At 41.2% G+C, this 13,383-nt stretch overlaps 1 pseudogene; it reads right to left on the reverse strand.

The window, feature by feature from the left end:
• Window positions 1-549: 549 nt before the first annotated feature.
• LOC138376971 (large ribosomal subunit protein eL30 pseudogene) overlaps window positions 550-13,383 on the reverse strand; it is a 38,437-nt pseudogene continuing 25,603 nt past the window's right edge.

The raw sequence follows: 13,383 nt of genomic DNA on the forward strand, positions 1-13,383 counted from the left end.
GCTGGGATTACAGGCATGAGCGACTGGGCCTGGCCAAAAAGGCTTATTTAGTCTGCTTTAATATCATAAGAATATTCTTCAAAGTTTTCTTCAAGTGTCTTTAAATATTAGGTTTCAAAATATTGGGCAAATACAGACTATGCTTGTCACACGACAAGAGGAAGTATTCTTGTCACACCCTTCTATAAATGCACCTACACAGAAAAAATGTAGATCTCTCTGGATGCTGGAATAAGCAATACTTCTTTTCCTCTTTGTATTTTTGTTTTCCAGGTTTTCTACATTGATTATGTATTACTTTGGTACTCATAAAAATATTAATTAAATAAAAGTTTATTTTGACATTTTTTAACCTTCTTTTAAGGTATTCTTAGGTTCCTGGATCTCTCCTGATGCTAGTATTGCAGCCTGTTTTGCTTTGGAAACAGTCTGGCTTCCACCCTGAACAGCTGTGGCCCAGTCACAATGACTTATTCCTAATCAATGAATCATTTCAGTCCCAGTCTTACCTTACCTCTAGCCTATCTGACCAATGCTTCCTGCTTGACCTCATCTCTCCTCTCTCTCTGCTGCTCCTTCTTCCTCCTTGTGGACGTGCCTCAGGCCACTGCCCTGGCTGATCCCTGTACAATAATAGGTCACATTTAGGAGAGCTCACCGTGCACCAGGTGATCTAAGTCTACGTATATTGTCTCAATTAGTCCTCACCACAATTTTCTAAAGGAGCCATGATTATCAACTAGATTTTTCAGATGAGATAATGGAGCATTAGAAGAGTTAAGTAACACGCCCAAGAGCACCCAGCTAGAAAAGAGTAGAACAGGGACTCTGTGATCTTAACCACCACGCTACACTAGTCACTCTTTTCTCTGCCTTCCATGGGCCAGCTCATCCTTGCGTGGCTTTACTTACTTACTCCTAAGTTTATGTCCCTAACTCTGATCCCTCAAGTTCTTGCATTCTAGACAGCCTAGTGGACATTTCCACTGGGATGTACCACAGACACCTTAAATTCAGCATGCGTATACCTCCTGAGATTATCTGTCTGGAATGAGGGGGCTATTTTTCATAGTGCCTGGTAGAAAAGGCTGGAAAATGAGAGCACGGGGGACTTTAACTCAGGTATTCTATGAGGTTGGTGCTTTGCTTTCATTAAGTTAGATTCAATTCATCAGCCTACTACAGGCCTTGACCCCTGACCTCAAGGAATTTTTAATGATTCAGCTTGATTTGCATGTCCTTGTTGTTTTAAGGCCAATGAATCCTTTTGGAAGATTGGTTACCTTTTCCGTACAGCCCAAAGTAATTTGCTTATCCTGATGGGAAGGCCCATCCATTTCCTAAAAGTGAACGGGGCTTCCTCTCAGCGAGCAATTAGCATTGAAAGTCTGGATCCGTTTAAATCCCCTGAGATCCTGGGGTTCAATCCATTGGATTTAATAATCACAGAGAACTCAAGGTAGCACATTAGATTTAAAAACAATTGTGTTCCAGTAAGAAGAACAAACTTCAACTGGAAGAGGAATCTTCTGGCTGAAAGATTGGTTTTTATGCCTTTGTAGTTAATAACAATCTCTGTAGGAAAAGCATTATCAATTCCAGTTCTCTAGGATAGGGTTTTTTTTTTTAATTTTTTATTAATTAAAAAAATTATAAAATAATACATGCTAATTGTAACTATAGCAGATTGCCAACCCCTTGAGATGACTGCTGTTAATAGCCTGTACTGCCTCCACACCCTGCCACGAACTCACACAAATGGATACCAACTGGCATGCTAATTATTATACATATATAGGGTTGGGGTGGAGTTATTTATTTATTTTATAGTAATGAAATCATACAATGCATATTACTCTGAAATTTGTTTTTCTCACCTAGCTCTACATGACGAATACCCCATTCAAGTCAATTAATGTAGTTTTCGTTCTTTTAAATAATATGTAATATATTAATAGCACATCCCATGATTTGTCCAACCAATTTCCTTTTGATGGACATCCAAGTTGGTTTTGGTTTTCTACCTCTACAGCCAAGGCTGCAGAAGACATCCTTGTATGTACATTTTTATATAATGAAGCATTTATTTCTTTGCTCTTTCTTTTTTTACTTATTTATTTTTAGAGACAGGGTCTCACTATATTGCCCAGGCTGGTCTCGATCTGGTGGCCTCAAATGATCCTCCTGTCTCAGCCTCCTAAATTGCTGGGATTACAGGCATGAGCCATCACACCCGGCTATTTATTTCTAAAGAGTCCTAATCATCAGGGAAATGCAAATCAAAACCACAATTAAATATCACTTAACTCCAGTGAGAATGGCTTTTATCAAAAAATCCCAAAACAACAAATGTTGGTGTGGATGCAGAGAGATAGGAACACTCATGCACTGCTGGTGGGACTGCAAATTAGTACAACTTATATGGAAAGTAATATGGAGATACCTCAAAGAACTAAAAATAGACCTACCATTTGATCCAGCAATCCCAAAAAGACATTCTATAAAAAAGACACCTGCACTCAAATGTTTATAGCAGCACAATTCACAACTGCAAAAATGTGGAAACAACCCAAGTGTCCATCAATACATGAGTGGACTAATAAAATGTGGTATATGTACTATGGAGTTCTACTCAGCCATAAAAAGATAAACTACCTATTGAATTATCCTGGATAGAGCTGGAGCCCATTCTTCTGAGTGAAGTAGCACAAGAATGGAAAAACAAACACCACATGTACGCACCATTAAATTAGTACTCATTGATCAACACTAATGTGCACACATGGGAAGTAACATTCATAGGGTATCAGGCAGGTGGGAAGGGGCAGGAGGGGATGGGTAGATTCATACCTGATGGGTGTGGAGCACATTGTCTGGGGGATGAGCATGCTTGTCAGGCAGTGCAAAGGCAATTTATGTAACCAAAGCATTTGTACCCCTGTAATATCTGAAATAAAAAAAAGGAAAGAAAAAGGAAAAAAAGAAAATAAGAGCCTTAAAAATAAGATTGCTGTGCTCCAGGGTTGGCTAGTTTCTAAAACTGTATTAATATATGAGCAGAGGAAGGGCAAAGGGAAGTCGTGTACTTCTGCCTGTCAGGTAGTATAGTAGGTACTTTCCATAGGTTGTTTAGTTTCATCTTGGTCTCCTGTCTTTAGTCCTGCACCAATCTCTCCTCTTCATAACCACAGATGAACATGTCAGTCTTTGCTCAAAAGCCATGCATAGTTCCCATCACCTTTAGGGTAAAGGCCAAAGCTACCAACATGGCCCACAAGGCCCTCCACAATTTGGTCTCAGTCCACGTCTTCCCTCTCCCTCTTGCCCCTCTTCTTTTCTCTCTGCATTTCAGTACACCCAAACTATTTGCAATTCCCCACCTTACCAGGCCATTTTAGCCCTCTAGGGCTTTGCTCTGCTTCCTCCCTGTTCTAGTAGTCCTCATCCACCTCTTCCCCTGGCTCTTCTCTCACTCTCACTTAGCACCCACTCAGTGTTTGGCTCTTCCAGAACACCTTTTGCAGGTTGGTTTATGAATTAGTGAGGCTAGATCATATTGTAATGACTTACAACCCACCAGTTTGGTGGCTTAACATAATTTTTTTGCTTGGTCTGTCAAAGTCTGCTGCATGTCTGGGTCATTCTCTTTGGCAGCTCCCATCAAAGACCTGCCTGCCAGAGCTGATGGGGGCTCCCCATGCTGTATGTGTACTGGTCAGAACACCCGGCTTCCTTGGTTGCCATGGCAGGAGAAGAGAAGGTATCGTAGTGGATTGGCCCAGAAGTGACCATGTTAGTCTCATTTTCAGCCCACTGGCCACCCCTGTTGCATGGCCCTGCCTGACTATAAGGGGACAGAAGTGTGATCCTCTCATGAGGCCAGAAGCCTCTACCACAGGGGAGATGCCACCTCTGTCTATGTGTCTACTGGAATTATTTGCATGGCATCAGAATCATGGTTTGTGTGTCTGCTCCAGTACAGTAGGTGCTTCATGACAGGAAAGGATTTTGTTAAAATATCTTATTTATATCTCCAGCATCTGGCACAGTGTTTGGCATACAGTAAATGGCCAAAAAACATTTGCTGAACAAATCCATTCACACAAATCAATACTCTGCGTTTTATAGATGGAGACACGAAATTTCAGAGAGGTCAGTTAACTCACCTGTGACCCCACAGCTAGGAGGTAGCAAAGCCAATTCACACCCAAGTTCATCAGATGCCAAAACTGATACTTTTAGGAAAGGTTCTAGAAGTATCTGGGATGGAAGTAGTTTGCCCATGGGGAATGAATTCAATCTTAGAGACACAGAAATCCTACCAGTCTCTTTAGCACACCAAGTCTGCAATGCCCAGGGTGCATCTGCCCGGGGCCTCCTCTGTGTTCTGTGAACCAGTGTTGAAAACCTAAGCAGAATTTTACCACCCAACGCCTGCAGGTATGGACTTTAAAACCAAGCAAAACAAAGAAAAAAACAGTCCAGGCCAAACCAAAGGATATTCAGGTCATTATCAGAATTCTATCCTCGCTTCATATATTTGAATTTAAATAAAACCCCTACTTTTCATACAACTTGTGTGGCTACAGAATGCTGTAGAATATGCGGTTTGAAATCAAATTTGAGCCTCAGCTACCACATCCCAGGCCTATCACTGGACCTCTCTGGGCCACCCTTTGTCTTATAAAATAACACCGACTATAAGAACACAATTTGGGGTAGACCTTAAGTGCTAACTTTGTGTCCCACTAAGCTCAAAATTCCAATAGATCTTCCGATGATAAGTACCCTACCTTCCTCATGCTCCCATAGTTTGCACTATCTCTTAATCTGCTACAGCACTCTCATATGTATGTTTCTTCTGTGTTGCTATTTAGTGTTTTTAAAAAAACCTTAAAAGACAGAGTACTGGAAGCGGAGTCATTTTGCTCTCTAAAGATATTTTAAAATGAAAATTATTTGCTAAGAGTCCAACAAAAATTCAGTTCAAAATAAATCTCATGTCTATCAATTCTGTTTTCCCTTACCCTGATTTATTTTTATCATAGCATTTACCAGCAGCGGAGATTATATTATTTATCATGTGCGTGTGTGTTTATTGTCTCTCTCTCCCACCAGTATAGAAGCTTCTTGAGGACCCAGACTTTGTTTTATTCATCACTGTATCCCAGTCCCTATGAAAGTACCCGGTACATAATATGTCCTCAAAAAATATTTATGGAACGAATGAATGGACAGATGAATCTTTAATAACTGTAAGCCACTCAGGGAATTGGTTCTGATGTGTGTGATGCAGGAGGTAATCTGATACTGCTGTTTCAATGAGATTTAAATGTGATGGACTCTTGTAACATTCAGATTGTTTGGATTTGGATATGGGACTAAAGAGTTGATCAATGAGCAATAAAATAGAAGACATCATTGTTTCTAGCAAATTATCATTTAGATTTTTCAATGCAGAAATAGGGTATAGATGGGAAGTGGGACTATTTAATTCTGCATTATCAGTGCTTCTGGCGATGCCTATCTAAAACATTTTAACACTTTCTATTACAAAAATAGTCAAGTTTCCCCCCTGCACACCTACTGACCTCAGAGGTAACCTCCGTAAGAGTCCTGGAAGTTTTATACAATATATTTTTGTGTAGTGGGTCACAGATTAACTCACTCCCTGCTCTTGGAGATACAAAGGGCAGTGCCTTGGTTTTGCTCTAACTGGTAGGTTATCTTTTTTCTTACAAGTGCTTCCTCACTGGGCAGCAGGGAAGCCTAGCCCTGCTGGCTAATGGGAGCCCAGTCTCTTCTGCTTTAGACTGTCTCCTTTCACTTTGACACAGCTCCTTTCGAGGAAATGCTGGGTCCTTCAGCACTCTGCTCCTTGGCTTCTCCTCCCCAGGATGGTGGCTTGGGGAAGATATCTGGACACTTACTGGTACCTGCGATGGGAACTTGGATCACACCTTCTCCCTGTGGGTATGTGCCCTTAAAACCTGCAGCTAGTGGACATGAGGCCTGTGCTCCCTCAGCTTGCTCTGACTTGGACTGTCTGTGATTCCCCTGGGGCAGGCCTGGGAGCTCTCAGCATGGTGGTCTCTCCATTTCATCCTCCATACCCTTTCCCTGGAGGCCTCCTTCGTAAGCTGGTCAGCCAAGACTGCCAGGCACCTTCTGTGCCCCTTCCCAGGGTTCAAAGGAGCTTGTGTACACTCCATGCCACCCAGCAGCTAAGGAGTCCTTGACCACTAAATCCAGGCCTTTTTCCTGCCTCATCACACCTCACAGAGGTGCCGGGCACTGCAGGGGCTGTATCTTCCTAGCCAGTGAAATGGAAGAGGAGCAAGAGCCCTTCTGCTTTTGACTTTCCCCTCAACCTCACCCCTCCCCTCTGGGATTTTGGGCTGAGAGGCAGGATTTCCACAGCCCACGTGTCTGACCCTCTGCCAGCCTGCTAGGTTTCTCTTCTTCCTACAGCCCTTCGAGCCTGAGGGTTGGGCTTTTAATTTACTTCTCCTTCCTGTCTACTAGGGACTTCTCCTAGGGCGTATCTTCCTCTGTCCCAACTCTAGTGCTCTGTGTTAGCGCAAGTTCAGGAAGAGAAATAAGTTTGCTGATACAGGAACATAAATTGGGAAATACTTCAAAAAATGACCTGCTGTTACAGGTGCCTATCTTTTATTTAGTTTAACCATCAAAGTTGAGGTTGTACTATATGAAATGCCCTGTTCCTTCTGATTCCATTTAGTATTTCTTGAAGATCTTTCCAGATTCACACACACACACACACACACACACACACACATATATCTACCTTATTCTTTTTCAAAAGCTGCATAGTATTCCATAAAAAGTAATAGAATTTTTTAAGGCTCCTACTGATGGACATTTAGGTCATTTCTAGTTCTTTTATATACAAACAATGATGGAATAAACATTACTATTAATATATACAGTTTTGGGGGGTTTTCTTAGTGTATTTGTGTGAGTATATTCTTCGGCTATATCTCTAGCAATGGGATTTCTGGACCAACTGGAATGTACATTTTAGATTGGCTAAAAAGGTTTTAGCATTTTATCAGTCTCATCTACCAATATGAAGTCACTGTTTTCCCTCAAGATAATGGTTTTTATAATTATGCTAGTGATTAACAGATCCTAAGAATACATTTGGAAGAAAGAGAGGAAGAAATAGAAAGGAAGGAGATGATTCATTTGGCCAATATCAGCACAAGGTGAGAGAGAGGTTCACGGATGTTGGGAACCCTCTAGACGGGGTGGGAATCCCAGCTCTGCCATTTGCTAGTGGTGTGACCTGTTTCCCCATTTATGTGGGCTGTTGTGAAGATAAATCAGATAATACATGTAAAGTATTTAGTATTCCATAAATGCTTACTCTCAGTACTACACACACCTGGTGCTATGCTAGATGTACTGGGCACTGGTGGGAATGTAAAAGGAATTACTAGACTTTCTTCCAGACTAGTTGGAAAAACTTAACAAGCCCATTAGAAACTATCAGGAAAGAGCAAAGACCTTCAAAAGCCCTAAGTGCCATCCAAATCCAGATCTACTTTGGAGATTATTTGTGTGGCTAATTTATGGGTATTACTTATGTGGATAATTTTTAAAAATCAGTCCCAACGAAATGACTTCTTCCTGGGAGTTTGATGCTTTAAAGAACTCTCTTCAATTCCTATGGCTTTTTTGAAAGCATCTCGTAAGTCATATGACATGATATGTCAGCCTCATTTTTCAGAAGTTTACTTACATGTTTGTCATGGTTTCTATAGAGTCAACATCCTGAAATTCTTCTAAAAACTTTGTATATAGCTTCAGGGTAGAGTTGAGGTAGATTTGGTTCTTCCAGTGGGTTTCAAAGGGAAATTTTGTTTGTTTTTAGGATTTTTTATTTTGTAAACCGTCAGAATCCTGTGTGTGTCTCTTTGAAGATGTGGTGGTGTCTGCCCTGGGTCGGTAGAGGAAGTGATGAAATAATGAAACTTCACTGTAGCAGTGTCCAGCTAGGAGACAGAGGGACAGCTGTCTGCTGTTTTCCCCAAACTTGGCCCTGTTGCATCATGACATGTCACTAGTGATGCTGTGGAAATGCTATTTGAGACCTTCTTCATTTTCTCCTCTATTACTCATATTTTACAGTTTTGGGGTGAGTCAGACCTGAATTTGAGCCCTCATTCTGGCTCTTACTACCTGTATGATATTAGGCAACTCTTTTAAATCAATGCTTTTTCATTTTCCAGTGGAGACAAATGTCCATAAATGAGCATGTTAGCAAGCACTTCAGGAGATTCGGATATGGGAGGAACGTGTGAGGGGCCTTTCAGGGAACTGAAATCCGGAGAGGTGAACTGTCTTGCCTAAGACCACGCAACTAATCAGCGGCAAAGTTAAAGTTGATCCCGAGTTTGCTGACTTCTCTAGTGATCCCCTAGTGTTGTCTCCTACCATAAAACAGCTCAAATGTTCTCAGAAAGACACACCCTAGACAGACCCACCTGTCCAGCTCCAAGGTGCACCAGCTCAGCTGCTTCTCCTTCCTGCCAGCTTTCCCAAGGCCAGTCCCTTCTTCCTTAAGCTCTAGTAAAAACCTAGGAGTCTGGCAGGTGCCTTCTTCCCTCTCACCCCATATGTAATCTTTCAGAAATCCTGTCATTTTACCTTGCAAATAATTTTCAGATTTATCAGCTTCTCTCTGCCTCCATTGCCACGACCCCAGTCAATGTTTCCATCATCTTCCACCTGGACCGTAACTTTCTATCTGGTCTCAGAGTGAAGTTTTCACGATGTCAATCTGCTCTCTCTCCATCTGGTTTAAAAACCTTCAATGGCTCCCTATGGCTGTTAGGTTGAAAGTATACATGCACGGTGTGGCCTCCAGTGTCCAGCATGGCCCTGCTCCTCAGTCTTACCTTGCACCATCCTTCTCCCCTCTGTGCTCCTCCTTCCAGCTCCCTGAATGTGTCGGCTCCTCCCTGCCATGGGGCCTTTACACATGATACCCGTTTGCCTAGAACAGTCTTTTCTCTCTTCCTCCTCCTTTGCCCAGACAGCTCCTACTCACCCTTTAGTTCTTAGCTCAATGCTCACTTTCTTAAGAAAACCTTTTTTTAACTGTTTCTAGTTTGTCAGGTTCCTGTTACAGGCACTCCTAGGAACCCCCCTTTTTTCCCTGTATATATGCTTATCACAGTCTGTGATTAATACACTCATTTGTGTAACTACTTGATTAATTTTGGTTTTTCCCATCAAGTTATACGTTCTACAAGAGCAGATAACAGGACTGATTTTGCTCACTACTGTTCCCCCAGCATCTAGAATAGTGCCTGGCACACAGTAAGTCCTTAATAAAAAATTTGTTTGATGAAGGAATGAAGCTTATGTCCAACTCTTCCTCAAGTCTCCCTTGATCTATCTTGTCTGGCCCCAGTCACCCAAGGCCTATCTTTCATACATTTACACTTAGTTGAGCACATGTTATTTTCTCTTTATCATAAGGTAACTCCTATATTCTGTCTTGGCCATATTCATTGATACTTTCTGAGTGTCTCAGATAGGAAATAGCAGGGGCCTCATGACTATAAGAAAGGGAAGTACTTAGTAAATTACCCTTCCTTTCTCTCTTTTACTGAACTGCTGGGGAAATCCCTTTGATCATGAAAACCAGAGACAGAGTCAGGCTGGAGGTTTGCATCAACACTTGAACCCTAAATAACTAGGAAAAGAGAATGGAAATCTATAGCTGTTCATAGCCCATTAAATTCCTTTGCCTGTGAGAATCATAGGATTAGGGCTCTCTGAAATCTTTGGATTGATCTCACGGATTTCATACTATTGTAAATCATGATTGCAAATTGCTTTAAGCTATAACCTTTGCCTAGATAAGATTTAAGACTGGTAGAAGCTTGGGTTGGTAGTGTAGGGCACATCATCAGGTGTGTGTTTAACAGGCCTAACAAACTATTGGCCTGAGGCAGAGATGGGGTGGCGAGGCTCTGAGATCTTCCCTGGGGTACCTGGGAGTGTTCCCAAGAACTGGAGAGTTGGCAGTGTGAAACTAGGGACTGTCCGAGATAAGGCTTGCAGTGCTTTTGCACTTAGTGCTTAGTAAGTGCTAGCAATTCTTGTATTACCGTAGAGAGCAAATGGGCACTTACGCTTTAGTTTGGGGGAGAAATAACGTGCACAGCTCTCCTTTTCTCCAAAGCATAGGTACATTGAAATCTGCCTATATGTTTATTAAGATAATTCAGTGGTCTGTCACAACTGTAGAAAAGGGCACATTTCTTTTGAAATGCAATCCTAAGTAGAAGAATCCATAACATGCTCCCAGTGTTGGCGATTAGGGAGCCCTGAGTACCTTCTGTTGCAAAAGCACTGAATTCCTGCCTGAGCTATGAGAATTTTTTGTGAAACATGTTCCCTGTTGTAACCTTAACTACACTTAATACTCTTTCGTTTTGGACCTCATTACAATGTGTACTTATTTGTTGTTTGTGTCTTTTTGGTTGGTTCGTTTTTAGAAAACAGGAGTGTGTCTTTCCTACTAGACCTTAAGCTCCATGGGAGCAGGAATCTCTATTTTGATGACTTTTGTATCTGTTGGCCCTAGAACCATCTCTAGTATAGGGTAGGTGCTCAGTAAGCATTTACAAGTATGAGTTCGCTTAGTCCTCACAGCAGCCTAGAAGGCAGTCGTCATAATCATCTCCATTTTATAAATGAGGAAACTGAGTAGAGAGAGGTTAAGTAATTTGCTATCACTAGTGGAGCCAGGATTCGAACCGAATCAATTCGGATGGATTAATCGTTACTCTCTTCTGCCACAAATAAATGTTTCTTAAAAGAACGAAGGCTCCATGGGACCAGACTTGGAGTAGCTTTGGCTATGTGATGTATGAGTCACTCAGGAGCACATATTCAGGCTTTCAGTGAGCTGGAAAGTCCTGAAGTCCTGACTACCACGTGTGCCTGTGCTGGGGGGATGAAGTGGAGGAAGCTCAGGGACAGGGGAGGATGATGTGGGAAGCAGAGTAGAAACATATGGTCAGAGGTACCTCAGGAGCCAAGATAGTTTGGCCTGGTCTATTTCATACTACTCTTTTTCTGGAGTTAAGGTCTAGGTTGTTTCTATTTTCTAAGGCAGAATGGCCTAAGTGGGAAGAGTACTGTTTTCAAAGCTCTCTGAAACCAAACATAGAGCTTGTGTGCTTTCCAACTATGTAATTGGCTCTAACCTTCTCTGACACCATTGACAAGCTAGAGCAGGTGATGGGTTCAGGGAAGTTCATGCGGGACTGTGACATGCTCTCTTTCTTAAATATGATTTTACTTTTTTTAACTAAATCTTTAAAATGGTTTTTTTAAACTAAGTTTTCACAAGTTATTCATGCTTATAGCATCTGGAAAAGAAACCAACCAATACAGAGGGTATAAGGTGAAAAGTAAAAAAAAAAAAAAAAACAAAACCTCATCTTCATTTATTTTTCCAGATGTCTTTTTTATCTCTATCAACCTATATATAGTCTAATCTTTTTTTCTCATAAATGGGAATATACTATATTATGTGTTCTGAATGACTTTTTTTTAAAAAATAGATTTATTTGGGGGATTTCTGGGTTATGGTAGCTTGAACACATAATTTTGCTGTAGTCCAAAAACTCCATTAAAACTACAGAAAGGGATTTATTTTTAAGACCAAAATTTATAAGGATGGAGCAAATAGGAGAGGAAGCAAAAGTTCTTAAAAATTTTGGAAGCAGAAAGGCAAGTGGATGAGTGGCAATGGATATAGTAGACCCAGGAAAGCTGAATCCCAAACTGGCCATGGAGAAAGCAGAGAACCACCTGCTCTGATGCAGAATGCTCAAAGGCTCAGCAGTGGATAGCCGCAAGTATGTGTATCCGGGTAGTAAGAAGGGAGCAGATGTGAGTAGCAGGGTTTCTGGACTGTGGATGCAAGGCACAGGTGAAGGCACAGACTCTGTACTGAAAATGGGGGGAATTAATGACCATATACATACTGAAGACTTTTACCCACTTGGCTCACCAAGTTCAGCAGTCAGGCCTTCACCCTCCAGGTAGAGGCTGGAAGAGTACACCCAAGAGAATCTGACCTGTGCACGCAGAAAAACATAAAGATACAGATCCTGAATCACCTAGATCACTCTAGAGTGAAGGTCAAAGTCAGTGGCCCCAGCCTCAAGCTTAAAGCTTCCAATCAGCCCTTCTCCTCTTCTTCTAAACATGAGCAGACCACCAGCTATGTGAGTGAGGGTAGCATCCAACACAGGCAAGTCTGAAATAAACAGAAAAGCAACTTGTACATGTAGAAGAAACCTAACATTAATATCCTCAGGGAAAATATTTCTTCCATGAAAGAAAAACAGGATGCTATAAAAAAGTAATGTTTGTAAAGGATTACCAGGGAGGATGAAAGAAAAGTAATGTTTGGAAACAAAAAGAACCCCTGGATGTTGGAAAGATACCAGAAGTAAAAAATTGAAAAAAGGGGTTGGATAAGAAAATTTCCAGCAAGTAGAGCAAAAGGAAAGAGTTGAAAATAGGGAAGCAAACAGAAGAAAAAAAGAGGATGAATTCTCGAGGTCCAAAAATATAACAGTAAAAGTCCCAGAAAGAAAAAGAGATCAGAGAACATGAAGGAGACAATATTTTTCAGAACTGATGGACATGAATTTTGAGATTAAAGGGTGGCAATGATTGCCTAGTTGATGGATAAAAAATACCTTCAATATAATTGTGAAATTTCACAATTAGGAATAAGGGAGATTCTGTAAGCTCCCAGAGAGAAAAAAGAGGTGATGCACAAGGGATCAGCAACTTCTCTGCAGCAGCGCTGAAAGCTAGAAGATAATAGACAATGCTTTAAAAAATGTGACAGACATTTCCAATCTAGATGTCTATAGCAAGCCAAATGAGAAGGTGGAAAAAAAATACTTTCAGGCAGACAAATCTAAAAAAACCCCAAACTTTAAGTCCTCCTTCTGAGGAAGCTCCTAGAGGATACCTTCCATATAGACGAGTGAATAAGCCAAGCAAGAGGAAAGCATTGAATACAAAAACCAGAAGATCCGTCGCTGTGGAGAAGGGAAGGGAATCTCCTAGAGAGTGTTGAAGGGGGATCCCAGGATGACAATTATGTATCACATGTAGATGGCAATCAGTGCACATTGGAGCATCATGACTCAGGAGACTGGTTGAGTACTGTCATTGCCAAGCCTTTTGCCATTGTACCAGCCTTTTTTAAAAATTATGGTAAGAAACATATAACATAAAATCTAATATCCTAACCACTTTTAATTGCGCTGTTCAGTAGTGCTAAGTATATTCACATTGTTGTGAAACAGATCT

The sequence above is a fragment of the Eulemur rufifrons genome, chromosome 29 (genome assembly GCF_041146395.1).
Source record: "Eulemur rufifrons isolate Redbay chromosome 29, OSU_ERuf_1, whole genome shotgun sequence".
NCBI lineage: Eukaryota > Metazoa > Chordata > Mammalia > Primates > Lemuridae > Eulemur > Eulemur rufifrons.